Source organism: Podarcis gaigeae (assembly GCF_964106915.1).
Source record: "Podarcis gaigeae genome assembly, chromosome: 6".
Classification (NCBI taxonomy): Eukaryota; Metazoa; Chordata; class Lepidosauria; order Squamata; family Lacertidae; genus Podarcis; species Podarcis gaigeae.
Window position 1 is genome coordinate 21314020 of NC_139682.1, and position 24846 is coordinate 21338865.

At 39.7% G+C, this 24846-nt stretch overlaps 1 protein-coding gene across 1 annotated transcript in view; it reads right to left on the reverse strand.

Moving 5' to 3' along the window:
* NCOA3 (nuclear receptor coactivator 3) overlaps nucleotides 1-24846 on the reverse strand; it is a 100835-nt gene that overhangs the window by 57777 nt on the left and 18212 nt on the right.

Below are 24846 nucleotides of genomic sequence, written 5' to 3' on the forward strand. Positions count from 1 at the left end.
TGCCCTGCCAGACTTGAGGTTATATTACGAAGCTGCAGCCTTCTGCTGGTTGAAAGATTGGATTTTACTGGAAAACACTGATGTCCTAGATCTGGAAGGGTTTGACAATGCTTTTGGGTGGCATGCATATTTGTGGTATGACAAGGTTAAAGTGCACAAATTGTTTAAAAACCACATTGTCAGGAGAGCAATTTTAATGGTCTGGACAAAATATAAAGACTTATTGGAGAGTAAGACTCCGAGGTGGCTCTCACCGGTGGAGGCCAAGGCACGTAAGAGACCTAATATGGAAGCCAATTGGCCTAAATATGGGGAAATTATTGAAAAGATTGGAGACAATTGGAGGCTGCAGAGCTTGGAAAAACTAAAAAACAAGGTGCGAGATTGGTTGCATTATGCACAAATTCAAGAGGTTTTTAAAGTAGACAAGAAGGTTGGATTCCAGGTGGAAAAATCGAAACTAGAGACAGAATTGTTAGAACCAAAAAGTAAACTACTTTCGAGAATGTATAACCTGCTGCTTAAATGGAATACTCAGGATGAGACAGTCAAATCCGCCATGATAAAGTGGGCGCAGGATTTGGGGTATAACATCATGTTCGAAGACTGGGAAAGGTTATGGAACACCGGAATGAAATTTACGGCATGTAGTGCCTTGAAGGAAAACATTATGAAAATGATATACCGGTGGTACATGACCCCAGTCAAGCTTGCTAAGATATATCACCTGTCTGATAATAAATGCTGGAAATGTAAAGAGGCGGAAGGGACATTCTTTCACCTCTGGTGGACCTGCCCGAAAGTGAAGGCCTTCTGGGAAATGATTCATAATGAATTAAAAAAGGTACTGAGATTTACCTTACCTAAGAAACCAGAGGCCTTCCTTCTGGGCATGGTGGACCGGAGAGTGTTTAAGAAGGACAGAACTTTTTTTATGTATGCCACTACAGCAGCAAGGATTCTGATTGCAAAATACTGGAAGACACAAGATTTACCCACACTGGAGGAATGGCACACGCAGTTGATGGATTATATGGAACTGGCCGAAATGACTGGCAGAATCCGAGACTTGGGAGAAGAAACATTTGAGGAAGATTGGAGAAAATTTAAAGACTATTTGGAAAAACATTATAAGTTGTATGAATGTTAAAAAATGCACCTTTTAGGAAATTCTAGCTTCAGTAATGTTAAATTCAAGAAATGGAAATTAAGGTACAAGGAGTCAGAGATAGAATAATGAAACAACTTTATTGTGTTAAAATGAAAATGTACATGATTTGGGTTATAATACATTTGAAATTGGGTAACATGATAAAAAGGAAGATACAATAAGTATTGAAATAAGTTAACAAATTGCAGACGTTATGTATCACAGAGAATGCAGGGTTGGGAGGATGTGGGGAAGTCCGACAGATTTGGAAAAAAGGGTAAAAAAATTTGTAATTTTTCTTTTTGGTTTCTATAACACGTTCTTTATTCTTTTTTCTGTACTTTATAAAACTAATAAAAAATATTATAAAAAAAATATCAGGGCAGTAAACAACAATTAAACATTATTACAAACAATATAATCATAGAAGTAAATGCCTAATCAATTTTAAAAGCGGCAAAGACCTCCTGGTATAAAAGAGGCACCTGAAAGTCAAAAGAAGGAAACTTGCTGATTCTCTGCTGTAATAATATTGTGCAGCAGGTGACTGGCGACGCTAGATGCCTGATTTATAGAAGCCAGTCAGGCCTCTGTAACATGGGGGACAACTAGCAGTGCTCCTCCAGTTGATCTCAGTGATCAAGTTGGGTTATAAGAGCTCAGGTCATCTTTATTGTACCCTGGTCCCAAGTTGATCAGAACTCTGCATATTGGCATAAGAACATGGGCTGATTATCACACATGTGCAGAGTTCTGTTGCACTCATGCCCTGCTTGTGAGTTTCCAATAGGCATCTGGCTGGTCACTTTGAGAACATGATACTGGACATGATGGGCCTATGGTCAGATCTAGCTGAGCTCATCTAACATTCTTAGGAAATATTCAAAATTAATTCTGTTATTGTTGTATACCGCCAGTATCAACTTACATATAAAATGTTTCAACAGGTTTAGTAGACCTAATTATAATCACTGTGACATGAGAGGGATTTGTCATGGTCATAATTCACTGATGGTTTAGACTCTTTACTGGTTTCTCCTTTCCCAAGTTGTAACAACTATTGTTCAATAAGGTACAAGAGGCATTTAACTATTTAAGATGCTTTCAGAAAGTTCAAATGCCTGAAGAGCACCAACTGCAAATTTTTATTTCTTAAACGTATTTCTGAAATATAATTAAAAAGTTAACAGCCAAGGGTCACAGCAACAAAAAACAATATGCATTTGCTAGCAAAAGTTCATTTTAAATTAGAGAGACAAGAGCTCAGTTTGAGAGAAAGTCTGAAGCCTCAAAGCAGTCTTGCAAAGCATTCCAAAGCCTTAGCCTTTGGTTCAAGACAAACATATTTCAGCTGAAAATAAATGCCAGGCGACTTCAGATTCAGCAGACAGTCTTGGAATAAATCCTATAACTCAAATGTTGCTCTGGTGTGAGCAATGTGAAAGACAGGAGGAGAAACAGCGGCAAAGAAAAGAACCTGATTTAAGTCTGATCCAATGTTTTAATAGCACAATTCATCTATTTATGCATACTAACTTAGCAACATAAATTTTATCTGGCAGTATCAAGGAGTGAAGAGTGAAGCCAAAACATATATTATGAGTTTGAGAAAAAGTACACATTAACAGTGGAATTCAGTTTTGTGCTATCATGAACATGCTGTCTACACAAGCACTGCAGCTTGCCAAATGTAAGGATTCCTCTGCTCATGTCCCTGTGTGCTCTTCTGCTGCTCTCTTGACCCACACAGAGCAAATTTCAGGGGGCACTGGGGGGGGGGGGAGAGAAGAAAGAGGAGACAGGGGAAATCCCTTGGGGTGGCAGAAACTTCCCTAAAGGCTTGGAGCTTAGGAAACAATTTCCTCTTCCAACAGCAGGAGCAAAAGGGTGGGAATTCAACTTGCTAAATCACCCTTGCATACTGGCAATATTTCCTCTTAGAAATTATAACAAAAATATGTTTAGAATATATGGGAGGATTTGGACTACATACTGGATTAATTTATGGTGCTACTTGGATCTAGCTGTCCTCTGTGTCCTCTCATAGCCACATGACATTTACACATGGAAATTGCTTGTTAAGACCCTGCTGGACTGGCTCTGACCTGAGTGTACAATGAGCTGACTGACTGAGGGTGTCCTTTGCAAATGCACCACAAAGCAACAAAAGGCTGAATCCTGAATCCTAACTCACACCTAGCCAGTCACAATGAAAGAGGGGCAAATGGAGAGGGTGGTTTGGGCTGTCCTCCTCAAAGGCTATTTCTGTTTGGGAAGGGCACTTGAAAAACAAGTTGTAGCATGGGGAACAGTGTTTGAAAAGCAAAAGCCCAAATACCCCTTGGGCATCCAGACCCAGTTATGAGATTATTTTGATTCCGGCCATTAATAAATAAATTAATCCAGGAAGACCCATCAAGCTATCATCAACTGGTATTTTATAAGTTAGATCTGCCCTCCTCACAAAACCACCTGGAGAAGGGTTTCCGGCCTATTAACAGGGAAGGTGGAAACATAGGGGGAAATGGGAATACAGAATACAATTACAGTGGTACCTCGGGTTAAATACCACTTAATTCGTTCCAGAGGTCCGTTCTTAACCTGAAATTGTTCTTAACCTGAAGCACCACTTTAGTTAATGGGGCCTCCTGCTGCCACCGCAGCACGATTTCTGTTCATATCCTGAAGCAAAGTTCTTAACCAGAGGTACTATTTCTGGGTTAGCGGAGTCTGTAACCTGAAGCGTATGTAACCCGAGGTACCACTGTATACCTAGCAGTTACAAAAGATGAGTAAGAATAGAGGGCTACAAAATTGTTATGGTGCTGCACTACACAGGAGAAAATGGTTTAGAAATATACAATGTTCCTAATATCTATGCGGAGTCAACGAACAGGAAATAACAGAAGCCCTTAGTGCAGGAATATTGCATGGTGCCCTTCAAATTTGATGGACTACAACTCCCATCAACTCCAACTACCACATCCAATTGTCAAGTATGATGAGAGCTGTAGTCCGGCAAAAAATGTGATCCCAGGAGAAACCCTGTTTTGAGTTGTTCCCGTTCTGGGAACTTCCTTGCGATGAGGCAGCAGGCGTAGAGTCTTGTCACAACATTTAAGGGTTAGGTCCCAACATTGTGAATTTGGGGTATCTACAGTTCTAATGCTCAGCTGCAGCATTGTTTTCAGTATTTTCAACAGGAAGCTCAAAAAGAAGCTCTTGGAAAACCCTAACTTGTCTCTGGCACAAATAATTAACATCTGCAAAGCAAAGGTCCTTATGAGGGCTCAGAGAACAGCAATGACTGCAGAAATAATTATTTTTGCCATTCAGCACAAGAGCCCAGAACTTCTTGAGGAAGAAGAGAGACCCTGAGGCAGGCCTTTGCAGCAGACAGCCTGGTAGCGGCAAAGGACAATTTCCTGCTGAAGATATAGGTGTGTCCACAAGCCCAGGCAGTGCAAAGATTCTGGTGAAACCTGTAATGAGTGTGCAGAGGGCAACTACTTCAACTAAACAGTGCAAGACACAACTTACATGTTCTTACCTCACCAGAAAGGAATGCCTCACTTATGGAAGTAATTATTACATGCCAGCGAGCAAAGCAAACAGAAACCAATGTGCCTGGTATAGCAGTTATTGTATTATTATTATTATTATTAACTTAATTTATATGCAGCCCTATACCCAGATGTCTGTAGCTGACATCCCAGGTGCTTTTAAGCCAGACATGGAGCTAATGCCAACACAATTCCATGGGACATTGCACAATGCTTGCAAGATGATTTATACTCAGCAAAACAAATGTGACACCAGTTTTATTTGTGGGGGCAACAGTCAAACCAAGAAGCACTATCATTGCTCCTGTGTGCATGGTTCCAACACATAAAATTTAATCTTCTATATCAAAGACACTGGAAATCCACCACTTGGCAGACTGGCCTGACGTGCCTTGACTTGGTTCAATGCATTCATGGTATAGCCCTGCATTCCTCAACCAAGACAGAGGAACCCTTCAAATATTTTTGAGGACTGGGGCACATTCCATGTGTGCATCACATTTATTATGATGAATGGCAGACAATAGATTCGAGGCTGAATCCCAACAAGACAAAAATACTGTTTCTGTGGGAAAGGGGGCAGGCAGGTTTGGCCCACTCCCTGGTCCTGAATGGGGTAATTGTGCTCCTAAAGGACCAGGTGTGTGCAGCCTTGGGGTCATTTTGGACTCACAGCTGTACATGGAAGTGCAGGTTTATTCTGTGTCCTGGGCAGTTGTTTACCAGCTCGATCAGGTACGTCGGCTGAGACCCGACCTGGCTGTGCACTGTCTCGCCAGAGTGGCACATGCTCTGGTTATCTCCTGCATTGTAGACTACAATGTGCTACCTTTGAAGGTGACTCAGAAACAACAACTAATCCAGAATGTGGCTGCTAGACTGGTGACTAGGAATGATCGCTGGAACCATATAACACTAGTCCTAAAAGAATTACATTGGATCCCAGTACGCTTTTTGAGTACAATTCAAAATGTTGGAGCTGACCTTTAAACCCCTAATTGGCCTTGGCCCTGCTGCCGCTACTGCCTCTGCTCTGCAGAGACCTTGCATGCCACATCTGCCTCCTGTGCCATCCCCCACCCACAGAACCATCCTTGCTTCCCCTTAGCAGCAGCCAAGCGGAAGCCCCCGACTCTCGTGTGTGTGTGTTTCCGGTGCTTTTTTCTACTAAAAGGGTGGTGGTATTCTTAATCTTAAAAGAGGTGTATTAACTTTGCTGAACATCTTTAGAGTTTGTGAATTTGTGAGCGATCCTCTTAATGCTAAATCTAAATGATTATCAAATGATATCACCTCAACCATTCTAAGAGCTTCTTGCCTCATCCTACCTCTACCCTTACATAAAAATCTTTAGAAACAGTATTGCAAATATGATTTGTTCCCTAGCTGCATAGTTTGTCAACAATGTTCAAGCACTTGCATTATTTTGCACAAATTACTTTAATCCATGTAGTCACTTTCCTCTGCAGCACACCCAAAATCTGCTCAAGAGGACTGTCAGACCCTTAGAACATGGGTAGGCAAACTAAGGCCCGGGGGCCGGATCCAGCCCAATCACCTTCTAAATCTGGCCTACTGAGGGTGAAGGAATCAGCATGTTTTTACATGAGCAGAATGTGTGCTTTTAGTTAAAATGGATCTCTGGGTTATTTGTGGGGCATAGGAATTCATTCCTTTTTTTCCTCCAAAATATAGTCCAGCCCTCCACAAGGTCTGAGGGACAGTGGACCAGCCCCCTGCTAGAAAAGTTTGCTGACCCCTGCTTTAGAATGGTGTGGGAGCTGGCACAGCAGATTGCAAGGAAAAGGGGACGTTTGAGGAAATCACCTCCACCCATTTTGGCTCATGGAAGCCTTTGCTATATCAAATAGCCCTACTGTCAGTGAAGGGGCACAACTGGATGCAACTCAATGCATTGGTAAGGGAATCCACATTGTATGTTTTTATGCTTAAACGTTAAACGAAAAACATTTCCCCTATTATCCTTGAAACAGACTGGTTTGAAACATGCTGCCACATTCTTGTTCATTCATATGACATATGGTAAATTATAAAGGACGTTATTAAACAAAAAATATTTTGGAGCAGTCTCTTGGCATTTGCTTAACGCTTGCAGCTTTCTCTTAGAAGGAGGGATACCACCACATATTGTTGATTGATTCCTAAGACACATTTTAACACACTAGTCTAGGATAACAATTGCATTTATCTACACCAGTCACCTAGAGCCTTCTGTTACCTTGCTGCAAGTCAGTGTGATCTGCATATCAATATATTGAGTTACCACAGTAACAGGAAGAAACTAACTCAAAAACAGCAGTGTAAAAATAGAAATGAAGAGGAGCAGTTCAATCCACAACCCAGGTAAAAACCTTAATCACAATTAACACCAAGTTGCATAAATTGGAGAATTAGAATGTGAAAGTTATTCTATCAGTTTAAATCTCTGCTAGAATGTGTGTCCCTGAGAACCCTTATTTCAGCCTTAGGGCCACTGAGAGGATCTCTCTCTCAGTTTTTCATATGATCATTTTGAACTATCAGTTGATAAAAATAACTTTTCCAAGGCCAGATATATTTAAAGCTTTGAACATACTACATACTTCTCAATTTTATGTGCCGTATTACATAATAATATTGCTATGCAGAAGTTTGATGTATGAGGCTTATTAAAGTTTTATACTTTGCACTCTTGAGCTAATGAGAGCCAATGCACTTCAAAACAAAATGTTCAAAGCTCAGACACATATGCTGAACATGTGTGCATACAAAAAGGTTTCAAAATTTTGTTTAAAATGTGAAAATGAGTAAAGCTCCTGTTACCCTTGATAAATATCAGCTGTCCTGCAATTCAGGCCAATATGTACAAATTTTCATAAACCACAGGACTTGAAAAGGAAATTTTGACTTCAATAGCTGTATGTAATGCATTCTACATGGCAATACCAAGTCAAGGTCAAGAGTTCAAAGGTTTCATTTCAATATGGGAAAAGCTACCTTTTAAGAATAAGCCACTGCTATCCCTTTGCTAGTAGAAGTAAAATCACTAATGTCAATAAAGTGAGCAAAGACTGAAATAATTCATTCAGCTTGACCTTTCTTTTATTTAGATTCTTTGTTCCAAAATATGTGCTAGCCTGTGAAAGGACATATCCTTCAAAAATGATAATACAGTAAGTCCACAACTTACACGGGAGTTACATTCCAGGGATCAGACCTAAAGCCAAAATTGGGTTTGGTCATAAGTAGGTTCAGTGGCAGGTGGGATTGCACCTAAATTGCAGTCTTACTGTATAACAATAAATGACAGCTACTGAACTTATTTATTCTTCACGTTTACTTTCATGGCAATCTATTTTTGTTTCTAGTTTTAAACTAAACAACATGACCTGTAGGGAGCAAGCTACATGAAAAGAAGCCACTATTACAATACAAAGTGAAATTAACCTACCTTTCTTACTTTCAAGATTCAAGTTAGTGTTTTCATACTAAGCCCCAGCACTACTTTTTGCAAACAATATTCCTCAGTGAAATAAAAGTATTATTTGCATATCACCACTTATAACTATTGGGAGCTTTACCAGGCAAAAATCAAGCAGGGCATGTACAGAGATTTAATGTTCCTGATCTTTCCACAGCTAAGAGCTCCAAGAAAAAATGGCAAAATCAAAGCTACAACCTCCAAAGAACTGTTGTGGTGGATGCCAGAACATTATTTTTCCATAACAGAAAAGCAGGCAACATGAGTTGGTTGAAAAGAAAGACTGCTCCCAATCTGTTTCTTGGACCAATTAAAAGTGCTGTCTTTAACTCTTAAAGCTGTAAACAGTTTGAAACCAGGTTGCATGAAAAGTTCTCCCTCCTCCCAAATATTCCTAACCAAGATACCTTTTACAGTGGTGGCCTGAAACTGTCTCCCTAGAGAGGCTTGCCTGGCACAGTTTCTATGGACTTTTCAATGGCAGGTGAAGACACTCTTTGTTCATCCAGGATTGTTTTATATTGTGCTTAAATTAATATTGGGCTGTTGAGGCTACTGTGGCCTTAATCTGAGCTGTAAACAATTTATGCTATCTTTTACAAGGAATATTTTCTGTTGTTTATTTGTTACTGTTGATTTTAATTACTGTATATAGGGTTGTACTACTGTCATTTTTAAGCTAGCCAGATAATTTTATTGATAACCAGCCATATAAATCTAAACAGCCAACAAAAATAAAGTCAGTCCCTGGTACCTAGGACGAGCAGAGGTACCACATCGTTCCAAAAGGCCTTACTTCAGTAGTAGAGCACATGCGTTGCATGCAGGTGGTCCTAAGCTTCATACCTGGATAGTTAACAGATATCTCAAGTCTGGGCAAGGCCTTTGTATTGAAAACATGGAGAGCCACTAGCCCATCTAAAACAATGTTGGTCTGGATGAACCAATATTCAGTGGAAGACAGGAAGATATTAGAAATACATAAGACTATTTCTCAGTACAATCACATATTAACAATAATAAAAGTCAGCAGCATTTTTATGATGAATGTATAGCAAGGGACGTTCTGGATTGTAGAATGTATAGAAATGGAGAAATTATATTTCTGGGAAAGTTTTAGCAAACCAAGTTTTGAGTTGGGAATTGAGTTGGTGTGACAACTGAACAAAGGTACAGGTCTCAAAATGAAATATTGGGTGAAGAAACAAAAGAACACCTAAAAAATAGATGAAATTGCTCAGAGTAAAAAAATTGTGATTTGTAAGGGGTGGGAAGAAGCCAAAGTGGATTTTGCATTCAGGACAAACTGCAGACCAGCAAAAAAAATGACATATATTCAAGTTTATTAAATTGTCTGGCACATTTAAAGACAAACAGAATGCTCATTGCATAGCTTAGATTTGCAATGGGAATAAACAGCAGTTAGCTCTCAATTTTCAGCAGTGAAAATGTTAGTGCCATAAACTATGAATGAGATCATGTCTTTGGGTACTGAAAGGCTATGGCCCCTGGAATTCCACAGTACTAAATTGCTACTTTAACTGGAGTAGAATGACAAACTTTCTCGAGCATTTTAAGGGATCCATACAAAGTCTATTACAATTTTGAGTCAAAAGTAAAATAATTTTTTTAACTAAAACCTAATTTTAGTACATTTCTGTACCGTAAGGCAGTATATTTAGTAGTTTTCTGTTACTGCAGCTAAAGATACCACTATGTATGACAAATTACAGTGTACAATAGTAAACAGCCACAAAACTGGTAAATGCAGCTCAGAAACAAGTGGTTACTAGTATTATAAGATTCAATATTTTTGGTAATCAATACTGCAAACCATACAATAAAAAGACATCTTACTAAAACATTGGGGGAGGGTCCTTAGAATCACAGAGTTGGAAAGGACCCTGAGGATCATCTAGTCCAACCCCCTGAAATGCAGGAATATGCAGCTGTCCCTTAAGGGGACTGAACCTGCAGCCTTGGCATTAACAGTACCACACTCTAACCAACTGAGCTATTTAGCTTCTTGTGGACTGCCCCCCCCCACACACACTTAGTGGCATTTCAAAAGTTTGTATGGGGCTGGGCTATAGTAGAAAAAATTCTGCATGGTTGCTGAGAGGTTCTTTATATCAATAGAGAATATAGTCTAGAACTACTTTCTGTGGAGCACCCAACTGAATAGGTTGCACAATAGATGAGGTATTATGTGATCACAGGTAAAGCAAATGCTAGCAGATATATGGAGGACAGTTTTCAAATTTCATAACCGAATGCCATGTGATTTTAAAATATTAATCCTTTAAGACCATTAATACTAGAGGGAAATTCAAATGATTTTGGAAAAGGCTGTGGATTTGATAAAAGACAATTGCTTCACAGAGACATTCTTAAGTAACTTATTTGTGCCAACCATTAGTTAATTATTCCTAATTAAATGTTTGGTCAGGATATAATAAAACACCAACTCATCTCACCAAAAAAAGGCTGGTTTGTAATATGATTTCCTGTATCAAAATACATGCACAGTAAATCCAAAGATATCTTGCATGAGAAATAAAAATAGCCAGTGTGTACAGTGTAAAACGACGCTAGACAAAAGACTGCGGGAGGCGAGGAGAGTCAAACTACAATATCTGTTACTTGGGAACACTGATTAGAACAGAGGCCACAGAGTATCATTATGAATGCATTTTGCTATTACTGTTTCGAGGTGAACTGCACCCAAGGGGGGTGGGGTAAAGATAATTTGCTATTAATCATATTAAATTCATTGTTCCTTTGATGCTACAGGCAAGGCTATATACAAGGATTCTACCTCTACTGTACCCCAGATCAAACTGTATAATAGAAACAATAACCGTCAAAAATTAGCAGTTTGCAGTCATAAGCCTTACATGTGCTACACTTCTTTCAAACATGAGCTGTTACAAGATGATTAAGCAAAATGTTTTTAAATAATCACTCTGACATAGTAATAGTCCACTGGAATTATTGCATGCAAGCTCTGTCTAGATAATATGCCTCAAGTTAAAACAAAAGATTTCAACTGTCGCCTCAGTACTTTCTCTTGAGTCCAGAGGAAAGAAAAAATTATCAATTTCAGAAAATTGAAAATGGCTAAAATGTTTATCATGTCAATTACGTTCTTAGAATACTAAGCTAAGCACCTCCATTTATTAGTAGAGTCAGTCAGATTATGAATCTATTGTCACAGTAGCAAGTAAATTTTAAAAATAAACAATTCTATGCCTAAATGCTTAAATACAGTTTAGGCTGGCTAATTTCAACTCCTTTTTTTATCTTACAGAACTGTGCTGTTGTTCACATCTAATTTGTGAAACAACATTAAAGGTTTTCTAATTTGAAAATCCAAACTATTTTCCTCCATAGCAATGGTTGCAATTTGACTGAGTTTTTAAAAATCTTTATTATCAAAATAAATATAAGAAGAAAGACATGTAAACATTGAACTAATACAAGCAATTACCCATTTGCACAGGAGTTGCACTCCAAGGCACATGTGTCGGCGGGAAAGGGAAAAGCCCACCACACCCTGTTCCAGGGCCGAAAACAGCACACACTTTGGCGGTTGTGTGCATGTTGAACATGTGCAAATGGGGAGTTGCCTCTATGAGAAACCATTTAATAAACAAAACCTGAAGCATAAAACCTTGATAGCATCAAGAATGCAATACTAAACCCAAATAATTAATAGCAAATTTGGTTGAAAACAGTGCCACTAAATATTTTTTAGTTTAAAAAATTGTTTACGATTGGGATGCTACAAGATGATTTAACTGGGATTTCTCAAATACAAAGGTCTTGGGCACAAACCACCACTTAGTTTTGCTGTATGCACCAATGAAACCAAATACAGTGGTACCTCCAGTTGCGAATGGGATCTGTTCCGGAGGCCCGACCGCATCCCAGAAACTTCATAACCAGAGGCGCCCTTCTGCGTGCGCACGCGGCGTGATTAAGCGCTTCTGCGCATGCGCACATGGCGAAACCCAGAAGGTAATGCAACCTAAGGGTCCACTGTAGAGTTGCATGAGAGGACAACTGTGTTCCATCATTCACTACACAAAAGCATTGAGATTTTCACACACACACCCCTTATGCCAAGTCGGACCATTGGTCCACCTAGTTCCGTATCATCCACATTGACAGTGTTGTACAGGCAGCAGCTCTCCAGGATTTAAGAGAAAAGGCCTCTCACAGCCCTATTGTACACGGTCTACCACTGAGCTATGACCCTTCCCCAGGTTAAATGGAATGCTAACAAAATCGCTGTCTGACTACTAAAGCAAATCAAAAAAACTTTGTTTATTAGCTGCATGTCAGCTGACTTTTTGTGCTGACATTAAAAGCCTCCAAGAATTTCCAACCACCACTTATTTCCAAACCAAAAGAACCTAATATTTTGGGATGCAAATGTTCGTTTGACAAATAATCTCAAATTGTCTGCCTTTTACATTGTCAGTATCCATAGCGTTTGCACAGAAAGAGAATCCAGCAAATTAAGGGGAGAGAGTCTACTTATTTGCCAGGTTGTTTTAATTGTGGGTGTTGCTAAATAGAGGGAAAATGCCAACTCTGCTGTTACTGGAACATGGAAGCTACTTGCTTGTACTTGTTCTTTATCTCCCTTCACCCCCACCTCAAAAGATTGCATGCGGAGCTGCACGATCACACAGAATAAATACAGGAAAGGAGGCAAAAAACCCCACCCTCTTTCTCTGCAAGTGGTAGGCGGTCCACAAGAACTGCTATGGGGTCAAAAGTTCACTGTGATTTCAATTTCACCTTTTAGCAACCAATCAGAAAACAGCAACTGAAGACAGAACTTTCAGCTGCAAATGAAAAGTTAACTCACTGAGTACCAGATTCCATAGGAAGGCTAACTTTTTTGAAGCTCCGGTTACAGCTACTGTTTTTCTAGGAATCAGGCAGTGAAAAATAGATTCCATAAGTGTTTGTTTAGAGTGTTTGTTTAGAGATATTTATAGCTTCACAACATTTGCACAATTTCCAACAAGCAAGTTATGAGGAGTAGCAAGATTTAACTGTGGCAATAGTTATTAATACCAATTGAAGGTGACAGTGTGTTAGTTTAACATCCAGCTTGACGAACAGTTCTGTGAATTAAATACTCCTTCATTTACTTTACAGAAAAGTAAGTCTGCATATTTTGTAACTGGGTTTATTCCCCTGGTAGTTTTGAAACTGCTCTGAAGATGAAAGGTGACCTTCAAAACTATTTCTGCCCTGCTCTATAAAAGTGTCCAGAGAATGATGATAAAGGGCATGTCAGGTTTTTTCTAACTACTCTTCCACCTAACCTGAAAAAACTCTGGGAAACCTGAAAGTGCCTTACTACTTTACAACTCTATGTTGTAATGTTGCTGTTACAAGAGTTTAGAAGCCTTCTAAAGAACCAATACAGTTGCCTTCATTTTTTTCTTAATTCCACTGGCATAACTATGAAATTTATGTGGTTCCTTTGTAAAATCTCAATTACCCAGATTTTTTTCCTCTCAACTAAATTTACTCCGATTAGACCTACTGAAATAAATGAGCATGACCAAGTTAGGTCCATTAATATAAATAGGTCTACTCTGCTACCCACTATATTTGTGCACACGTTAGGTCTTTTAAGTCCACCCCTCTTCACATCAGAACACCCCAGAGACAATTCAAGCTTTCTGTACTTCACCCAAACTAGTTTCAAGGTAAAGGTAAAGGGACCCTGACCATTAGGTCCAGTCGTGACCGACTCTGGGGTTGTGGCGCTCATCTCGCTTTATTGGCCGAGGGAGCCGGCGTACAGCTTCTGGGTCATGTGGTCAGCATGTCTAAGCTGCTTCTGGCGAGCCAGAGCAGCACATGGAAACGCTGTTTACCTTCCCGCCTGAGCGGTACCTATTTATCTACTTGCACTTTGAGGTGCTTTCAAACTGCTAGGTGGGCAGGAGCTGGGACCAAACAATGGGAAGCTCATCCTGCCATGGGGATTTGAACCGCTAACCTTCTGATTGGCAAGCCCTAGGCTCTGTGGTTTTGACCACAATGCCACCTGCGTCCCTTACTAGTCTTATAATTTTTCCTGGAACCAGTTTTGATATTTACATTTTTCCCAAAGGTTTCAAGAACAGGTTACAATGTAGGTGCCTCCTGACATGTACATCATCAGGGTTTTGTACGTAATTGGTAAAAATTTTCAGCAGCGTAGCTAACCCCCTGGGACAGCACATGCCTGGGGGTGGGGCATAGTGCCCATGGGGGCAGGGCAAGCCACCCACGGGGCGGAGCAAGTTGGGGCAGGGTGCATTGCGTGAAGCAATTAGAATCCATCCATGTCTTAAGAACTTTTGTAGAGACTCTTCTCAGAGTACTTTCTTTAACAGAGGTACATTCTGCAGAGTCTGCCAGCAGCTCCCTCTCAGCTGTAGGGCGGCTAAGGGAGAGGAAGAGGACAGACGCAAGCCCCACACTGCTGTTTTGGGCAGCATGGAACCTGCAGGTGCCCAAGCCACTGTGTCAGGAGAGACGCATGGCATGGGCACACTGCAGGCCAGGTCCCAAGGTAAGTGCGGTGTGGCACTCAGTGAGCTCCCCTCCTCCAGCTATGCCTCTGACTTACCCATTTGTATTAAGTCAGTAAGAGATCTCTGCAACTAGGGATACATAATAACTGATAAAAGCTTGAACACTTTCCTTTTCCTGAATGTACCTCTAATCGTCTGGAACACCAACACTGATGCGACTATGAATGTGTTGAAAAACTACCAGCTGTTCATCTCCACACTTAAGCAATCTGCATCCATACAAAAACTGGAAGGTCTATCCATTTTGAGCAGGGACTCTTGAATATGCAGAATCTGCCTGTTGAAGACACAACCTACAGATGCACACAGTTTCAGACATTACTATACACACATGCAAATGTCCAGTGTCCATGGACAGGTGTGATTTGCCTCCACACACACACACAAAACTCCATCCAGAGCTGTAGTGCTACGATAGAAAGCCATTCAGGGAAGACATTTAAAATAAAGTTGGCAGGAAACATATTTGAAGCAATCAACCTCCTGGTAAGCAGCAGCAACACAACGGACCAGGGGTCAGCTAAGCAGTAGCATGTCATCACACTGTCCACTATTAGGGGTCACAGTAATACAATGTTTTCACTCCTATATGCAGGGCCATCACCAGGGAGTAGCACTGGGTGACTTCTGCCCCCCCGCCCCAAATGATTCACTCTTGTCCCCAATGCCATTTCACATTTATATGAAGCTGCTGGGTACAGTGATGAGGGGGTTTGGGTTATGGTGTCATGTATGCTGATGACACCCAACTCTATATCTCAAGTCCATTAGAACCTGAATTGGTTCCTGGAAGTGATAACGTGCTGGATGACAGTCAATAACCTGAAGCTGAATCCTGATAAATTGGAGGCACTATTCTTGTGTCTAGGAACTTGGTATTCAACCTGTGGTGTCACACTCTCAGTGAAGGAGCAGGTGTGTAGTATGGCAGTGCTTCTTGATCCATCTTTGTCATTAGAATAGCACTGGGGAAAACATATAGCGCTACACAATACCATGTACATGCAATGGAGCAGATGGGCAGTATTCCAACACTGTTTTCTGTAAGTTGATACCCATGCAGGAAAACTGCAGTGGACACAATCTCCATCCTGGGTGACCACCATGATATGCCTAAGAGTTCTCTGCTGTCTGTATCTGTTTTACCGTCATGCTCTTAAAAGCAGAATGGTGTGGTATGCATATAAAGTAGGGTTGCCATATTTCAAATAGTGAAAATCCAAAGGTTCTTAGCTTTGCCCAAACCATTTTTGGCAAATTAGCCTTTAAAAAATGAAGATTTTGATCTGTTTTTAAGGGAAATCACCAAAAAGCCGACATAGGTTGCCATATGTCCAGATTTCCCTCGCATTTTTAGCGATTTCAGCCCAAAAACTGCTTCTGACTGCAGTATTCTGGATATGTCCAGGAAATTCTGGACATATTGCAACCATCTAAAAAGACAGACAAAGCAGGGCCAAATCTAAACAAAAACTACCACATACCCACAAAACCCAAAGAACTTTAAAATAATTACACCCCCTGTGCTAGAATTGATGCAGCCAGTCTATTACAGATAGCCAAACTTTCCAAATAGTTAAGGGTTTGCTTCCAGTCATTCACCACAAGGGTGATGTTCTGGCAGAAAGACAAGAAAAACTGGTAGGATGTCATGTTACCCTGGATCTGTAAGAAGAGAGATTTAACAAGCTATTAAATAGGAGGTAGCTTGACAATGTCAACAATGTTGAAGGGAAAAGCTTTTTTGTCTATTTGATTTGCAACATCAAAAACTGACCTGCAGGATCCCCCAAGACTCCAAATATGGCACTAATTACAGTGTGAGTACTAAAGCCAAACAAAATCCACTCAAAGGGGAGAGAGGGAGAGAATATACCCTCTCCTTTATAACTACATAATGTACCTCTGTTAAAGAAAGTACTCTGAGAAGAGTCTCTACAGAAGTTCTTAAGACATGGTTGGATTCTAAGGAAATTCTGCAAAACTGTTGAAACTTCAACAGCTTTTGTATACCTATTCCATTTGTGATGCCACAACAATGCAAGCTGTCTTCAGTGAAATTTAAAGATTGCAGTACTTTGCTTATATTTACTGGTTATAGGCAACAGATTAAAAGTTTCCCATGTCCCTCCTTGCCATAAATATGCTCAAATGGTTGCTTTGTTGTCTTTTTTCAGAGGGATTTCTCATCTTACCATTCTTAACCTTGTTGAATCTCCATCATTAAGGTTCTGATTTCAAGCCTCATTTTCTGCAGTGGTACCCTTAGTTTCAAATGCTCTGTCTACGGAGGCCTATCTAGCATTAACCTTGCGATATTCATGAACAATATTTTAGTCTAAGCTGCTTGATTTCCTTAGTTTTTTTTCTTTTTAGCTTGCTTTCTATTGATTGATTGATTGATTGATTGATTGACTGACTGACTGTGGTGGTGGTGGTATGTTCTTTAGATATTGTACTTCTTGTTGGGTGAATTATTTCACACTTCCCTAGAATCTTCAAATGAAGGGCAGTGAAAATATTTTAAATGCATGGCTTGTTCCTGCTTTATAAGCTCAGTGCTATGCCTATGGCCCTGTTCCCCCTTTGCCCCAGCCACAAGGAGATTAGAAGCCACCACTTCAGATAAACCACAGTTTAATGTTACATGAAACCAAAATCGAGTTATTATTGACTGTAGTGGGGGTTGCATTCAATGATGTTGTTTTACTTGTGCAACAGACTTTTCCCTGTAACCCAAGGATAATATCTCATGGATATACAGTAGTGCCTCGGGTTAAGAACTTAATTCGTTCTGGAGGTATGTTCTTAACCTGAAACTGTTCTTAACCTGAAGCACCACTTTAGCTAATGGGGCCTCCTGCTGCTGCTGCTGTGCTGCTGGAGCACAATTTCTGTTCTCATCCTGAAGCAAAGTTCTTAACCCGAGGTAATATTTCTGGGTTAGCGGAGTCTGTAACCTGAAGCGTATGTAACCCGAGGTACCACTGTACATATAATTTGTTAAACGAATAATTAGAGTTAAACCTTATCTGATGTTCTGTTTGATTTTGAAGATTTAATGGTCTGGTCCTAAAAATTTTCAACAAGTGGATTTCTACATAAGACAGCAGACAGCAACAATTTCTATGTAAGACAGTACATAACGGCAATATCACAAATGACTATTATTCTATTCCTGCAGGCAAGATGCCCTACACAAAATAGTAGGATCTTTCATGTCTGTGCTGCCTCAGTGCATGTTCCAACAATGACACTCTATTGAGATAGATGAAGAAGAGCAAGACCATTTGTGGCAACACTGTATAAAAATCCTTGCTAGGTGCACATGGGGCCTTCCTGCATGGAGCAATTATTATGGAAAACATTCACCTGGCTACTTGTTCAGATGCATCGGTCCTCAGCATGCAATGTTTATCAACAATGCTGATCAACTTTTAAAGAGGAAATTATACAGATTGGTTATTAGTTAAATGTTATGCTGTGCATAACTTTAAATGCCAATTGTTCCCTAATACATTCTTAGATCACAGATACTGCTTAGAAAAGGCAACCACTAAATTATTTTAACACAGGCTTTATATTTCAATAACCCTCACTGTAGGCAACTTCTCTGTCCTTTCTACATACTGAAAAATCGTCTAAATGGAGATATTATTTAAGAACTCCCCTTATTTCCCTCATGGCCTCATTTTAAAAGAAAATGTCTGCTCTAACATTTTATATCAAGTCAGCATGTTAGCAAGCAGCTTTTCTGTGTTCTGAATTTGATTAATACAAGCCAAGGTCACTTCCTGAAAGATGTCTAGCACTGCAGCTGCAAGCAAACTAGGTTTCTCTGCACTCTGAAGCTGGGGGAAGGGAGTGGGCGTTGGCAGTTGCTAATACCACGATAATAGCTAACATAAACCTTCCTGATATCAAGGGGAAAGGGAAGGGAACAAATATTCTTAATGTATTCATGAATGAATGTACACAACTACACGTTTATTTATTTTTAAAGGAAACTTCAGAATGATGTTGCCGTTCCCCTGCACACACAGAAACAGTGGCAATTACATTCTTAAGACAGAGGCATTTGGGTTGTTTTCCAGTGTCCCAGAAGTGGGGACCCTACAGCCCTTATCCTAATTATCATGTGATTCTCATATGGCAAGGAGACAGAAAAAGGAGGGAATGGATTGCAGAGAGTGAAAAGATGACAGTTTGCCCATGTTCTGGCTCCACACCAACCCACCAGCAGCCTGTGGCCTCCCACACACCCCTCCAAAGGAATGTGGTCCTCAGCAAAAAAAAAAAAAAAGAGCTCCTCAGTTCTGCTGTATTTGGTTTTTTTGAGCAAGCCCCACTGAGACTGAATTCTGAATAGACACACCGAGAATAGCACTGTAAGTAAACAATACATAATGTTACCTATCTGAATTCCATTTTCCCTCAAAGCTGTTGAATTACACTCCACTTTAATACAGATTTTATAATGCAATTCCTATAAATCAATTGGTTTCACTTTGCATTAAAAATGTTTCAAATACAATACTCCAAGAAACCATCCTTAAATCTTTTTACTGACTCAATAAGCATCTTTTGGCAGTCATGCAATTTTGGCATTAACCCCTTAATATGCTTTCAACATCACACATTATGTTGCTCCTGATTAATGCCAAACTTTGTCATACCAAGATCAAATGGTGCTTCCCCTTTAAACACTTCCAGAAATAAGCAACAATAATTTTCATATTTGAACTCCTGGTTTGCAGCATCCCAGGAATTCAAGAACCACAAGGAAGGTATAGGCAATCATGTAACAAATTCTAATGAAAACATGGTAATTCCAAATTAAGACCAACTGTACTTAATGTGGATTACTCTCAAGGAAATGAGCAAAGGGTTGCAGCCCAATTAAAGCAGAAAGTTTGCTGAAAAGCATCACATGCCTATGCGACCCATGTTTAATAATCATACGTAAGATGAAAAATAAAAATATTTCCTTAGATTTGAAAGCTAAAGAATTCAGTATTTGTGTACCGCCTGTGATGTGTTATAAGAGCGAGGAACTGGACCATGACACAAAGAAACAAACAGCTTAAGAACACCACAATATGCCATGGAACAAGCAAAGCTAACAATTGAATACCACAAAGATCAAAAGTTACAGAGGTAGTGGAAAAGGCCACAAAGTTAAAATGGACATATACAGGGCATGTGGCAAGAGATGATTCAGGTTGATGGAATAAAGCAATGCTAGTGTGGAGACCCCACAGTTTTAAAAGACCAAGGGAATGACCACTAACAGCAGGGCTTATGTGGATGGAGGAAGCAAACAACCAACAGAAAGCTATGGAGAGAACCTGAAGAGGTGCATGTCCAAAGATAGATATTAGACTGTAAAGATTTAAAAAACCATATGGAAAACGAAGTACAGTTCAACAGACCCCCCCCTTCCAATAGCTTTAAAAAACTATGTAAGAGTTCCTGTGCTTAAACTGGCTTTATTCCACCAACTTCAATGGAACCAGATAATTAACTGTATTCTAAGTTCACTGTTAAACACTTACTTGGAAATGTATTCCTCTCAGCACTCACACAGCATCTCTACCTAGAGGTTGAAAAATGGCAGGATACTAGTTAGCCAGAGAAATAAAACTATTTATCTAATCTGAAAGCAAAGAAGTGTGTGTGAATACATGTCTATGGAAGTTATGGAAACAACCTAACCCTTAAATGAGAATGGGGGATGTAATGAACTGAACTGCAATTCTGCTGTCTACAGACCTCCATTTACCCAGGCACAGAGAGCCAATTCAAACATTAAGTTGCTGAAGTTGTACAATCCTCTCATATGACTGTACCACCACAAAAGGATTTTTTTTTTAATTTAAAAAATTACTGCGCTAGCCAAAGGCCATGGCATCATCCAAATAAAGGAAAAGGGGAGGGGGAACCCAACAGTCGCTACATATGCAGTAAAACCATGATCAAATCCACCAGAATTCCTTGTTACACAGAATAAAAAGTAATTCTCAAGTAAAATGTGCAAATTAGATTTCCGAGTCCCCTTTGCAGTTGACTGCTAGCCTATACAGTTGTTTCTTCCTAAACTTGTTCCACAGCAAACCTGCCATCTTACACATTAGATTAAATTGGGAATCTTCTCACATTAGAAAAGTTTGTGTGGAGTTTTCTTATTAGAGTGGTTTTAATGGAAGTGTCTTCTATCTGAAACAAACAGATGATACAATCAAGTGGAAAGCCCCAGAAGCTCAACATTTGTATTGTTCCTCAACTGCAATGTAAAATATGTACACATTGACATAAATAGCAACACACTGCAACTTAGAAGGTTTCCAGTTTGCAGCCTACACAAGGGGGTTACCCTAGGAAACAGAAGCACAAAACAAAGATAAAAAGATAGGAAAAAGTTATACTGTAAGTTGCTTCACACATTACAAGGTAAAAAATGAATTCCTATGTAACTGAATGTTCCAGGGAGTTACTACAAATCAAGTGTTTTCCATACTAAACAAATGTTGCATTTCAATATGCACAAATCAAGGTGTGTGTGTGTGTGTATCTTTTGGTAATACAAGTACTGTACAAAGTATATAACCAACAATACTATCATTTTGTATGAAATACTCAATATTTCCCCAATGAAAGGGGGTCTTTGGGGCCACAGCATAGAGCAGATCGTACCCACAAAAGGGGTGTTCCAGGGGCCAAATCCAAAGCCTTTCCATTTACCAGAAACAGAGCTGGCAGACCTCTTTCCCATTCTAAGGGCAGTTGAGAACAATATACTCCCATACTAACACTGAAGACCTGAGACTGAAATCTGAACAATAGTGGCACCATATGGACACAATATTATTTCCGTTCCTGATACTACAGTTGAATTTGATTGCAATGTGCACATTTTTATAAGCCCCTCTTGGGGCTATAAAAGCAGGCTGTAAGTATTCCAAACTTGTAAATAAATATAAAATCTGGGAGTCTAGTGTTTCAAAAAGTTAATTCTATCAGGGTCAAGTTGTATCAAGTAAAATGAGTGCATGAACAGTATCTAGAATACACAGTGTGCATGAAGCTAAACCCAGATATGAAAACCTTAAAATAATTTTTTTAAGCCTATTCATATCAGAACCTGTAACATTTAAGATTCAGCTCGCCTCCTGTCTAGAGGTTATGTAATTTAGGGAAGTACTGCATATTATAATTGGTGCAGGAAATACCAGAGTTAGACCAGTGCTTTTTATGTCAAATGAGTACATAATAGAAGCAAAAGATGCGTATATCCTAGTTTGTACAACCTGAGCCTTCAAAGTTTCCTATATGAGATTTAAACACACATGTACACATACTAATTACTCCTACACTTTTTCTGTTAAATGCTGGCTCAAAGTAAATGGAATTTGTCTTACCACCAGCAGAGGTTAACACTTTACTAAGAAATTCTTGCATAAATTGAAGCCTTTAAATAGGATCAGTGTGTGTCGATGTTTCTTTACTTCTCTCTCTCTCTCTGAAATACAGGCAAGAAATGTGATCTGTGAACATGTTATGTTAGAATTGTAGGTCTTACAAACACATTTACTAGTAAATGATAGATGTAGGAAGTAAAATGGTGGAGCATATGGGAGGGTTCAGATAATTTTTCTAGAGAAGAATTAAATAATAGAATCAAAAGTTCTGTGTCTCAAAATGCAACTGGAAGACAGTAGAACATGATTTCAAGAGGGGAGAAGAAGCCATTTTCAGTAGGTGGGACCAGGGACAAGGCTAAAAATGGAAGAGTACTGGGAACAGAACAAGTTGTGATGAATTTGATTTTACTCTTGATATCCAAGGGTCAGAAAAATTCCTGGTGACAATAGCCTGAATAAAGCTGGTCAAACATACTGAACTTTCTAGTGCTTATTATTTTATTTCCATTTGCAATATTATTTTGACAGATCTCTATCATATATGTCAGTGTTTTCAACCTTTTTTGGGCAAAGGCACACTTGTTTCATGAAAAAAATCACGAGGCACACCACCATTAGAAAATGTTAAAAAATTTATCTCTGTGCCTATATTGACTATATATAAAGTAATTCTCTTGACTAGGAATCAAATAAGCACAAAGAAAGTATTTTATAATTACTTTATTAAGAAATAGTAAGTAAACAGAAATATGAAAAATTATAAAATACTTTATTTTTAAATCTTTTGAATTTTTCAATTTTTCCCACGGCACACCAGGCAACATCTCACAGCACACTAGTGTGCCGCGGAACAGTGGTTGAAAAACACTGATATATGTATGTACCTTTCAGTTTATTGGTATTTCTCTACAGAAACATGTGGGCCCAGAGACCACAAGTGGCCCCAACTGGATTCACTTGAATGTTCCTCACTGATGACTTTACCACCTCCAAAAAGATTGCCACCAATTTTGCATGACTGGTTCCCATTCTTGTATTAGAAACCTTACAGAGGAGTAAAGCAACCCCCTTCAGAGTTACAGATAGGTAGCCGTGTTGGTCTGCCATAGTCAAAACAAAACAAATTTCCTTCCAGTAGCACCTTAAAGACCAACTAAGTTATTTCTTGGTATGAGCTTTCGTGTGCATGCACACTTCTTCAGATACACTGAAACCGAAGTTTCCAGACCCTTCTATATAGTGAGAAGGTGGGGAGCGGTATTACTCAGAAAGGTGGTGGGAATGGGTGATAGGCAGATAGCTGTGATGAGCCTGTTGACGACTCTTAACGACTGCAATAGGTCTTACAGGAAAAAGCAAGGGGTGAGAAGGTGAAAAATGGCTTAGTCATGTATAATGAGATAAGAATCCAAGGTCTTTGTTCAGACCAGGTGTCTCCATGGTTTTAAGTTTGGTGATAAGTTGCAATTCAGCAGCTTCTCTTTCCAGTCTATTTCTGAAATTCCTTTGTAGTAAAACAGCTACTTTGAGATCTTGTATAGAATGTCCTGGGAGATTGAAGTGTTCTCCTACTGGTTTCTCTGTCTTGTGATTCCTGATGTCCGATTTAAGAGTCGTTAACAGGCTCATCACAGCTATCTGCCAATCACCCATTCCCACCACCCTTCTGAGTAATACCCCTCCCCACCTTCTCACTATATAGAAGGGTCTGGAAACTTCTGTTTCAGTGTATCTGAAGAAGTGTGCATGCACATGAAAGCTCATACCAAGAAATAACTTAGTTGGTCTTTAAGGTGCTACTGGAAGGAAATTTGTTTTGTTTCCCCTTCAGAGTAACACTGTTGATGCATTGGGTGGAGGAAATTGCCTGACACTTGTTAGAATCCATCTATCTCAAGAGACAATGGAATACGACTTCGGGGGTGAATTAAAACTGCTCCATTAGCAGCACCAACATGACCTCCCCGGGTGCAAAAGCCTGGGCAGTGTGTATGGAGGTCCTGGGCTGCCCAGATGTCAAGACCCCCTTTCAGCCTCACTGATGTGGTCCAAAGGAAAACAGAGCAATATCTTTGGCAACAGCCTGGCTGCAGGAGTCGCCTGGAGGCATACAGGATGCCATCCAACCATCTTAGGAACTTCACTCCTGATTTGTGCCTGACACTTAGAATCATAGAATTGTAAAGGTCTAAGGATCATCTAGTCCAACCCACTGCAATGCAACAATCACAGCTATCACAGACTTGACCTGCCCAGGGACAGAGCTTCTTTTATAATCTCGGGAGGCATTTTATGCTTCTGATCCTGATTCAGTGCCTAAAGAATAATTTGCTAAACAAACTGACCTCATCAAAAAGGCTCCTACCCTGTACAGATGTTGGTACCATCTTGCAGTAAGGATTTTACAAGTAAAGCACATGTGTTCAGACAGCAATTTCCCCCCTTAACAAAACCCCTGCATTGCCCCCCCAATGTTTCAATTAAGGTCTACCAAAAGCCAAAGCAGGTCTAATGAATAAATGCTTATTGACCACCACTTACTGCAATCAGAACAGTGAACTAGGAATAATGATGATGATGATGATGATGATGATGAAGAAGAACAGCAAAGTACTCCCTT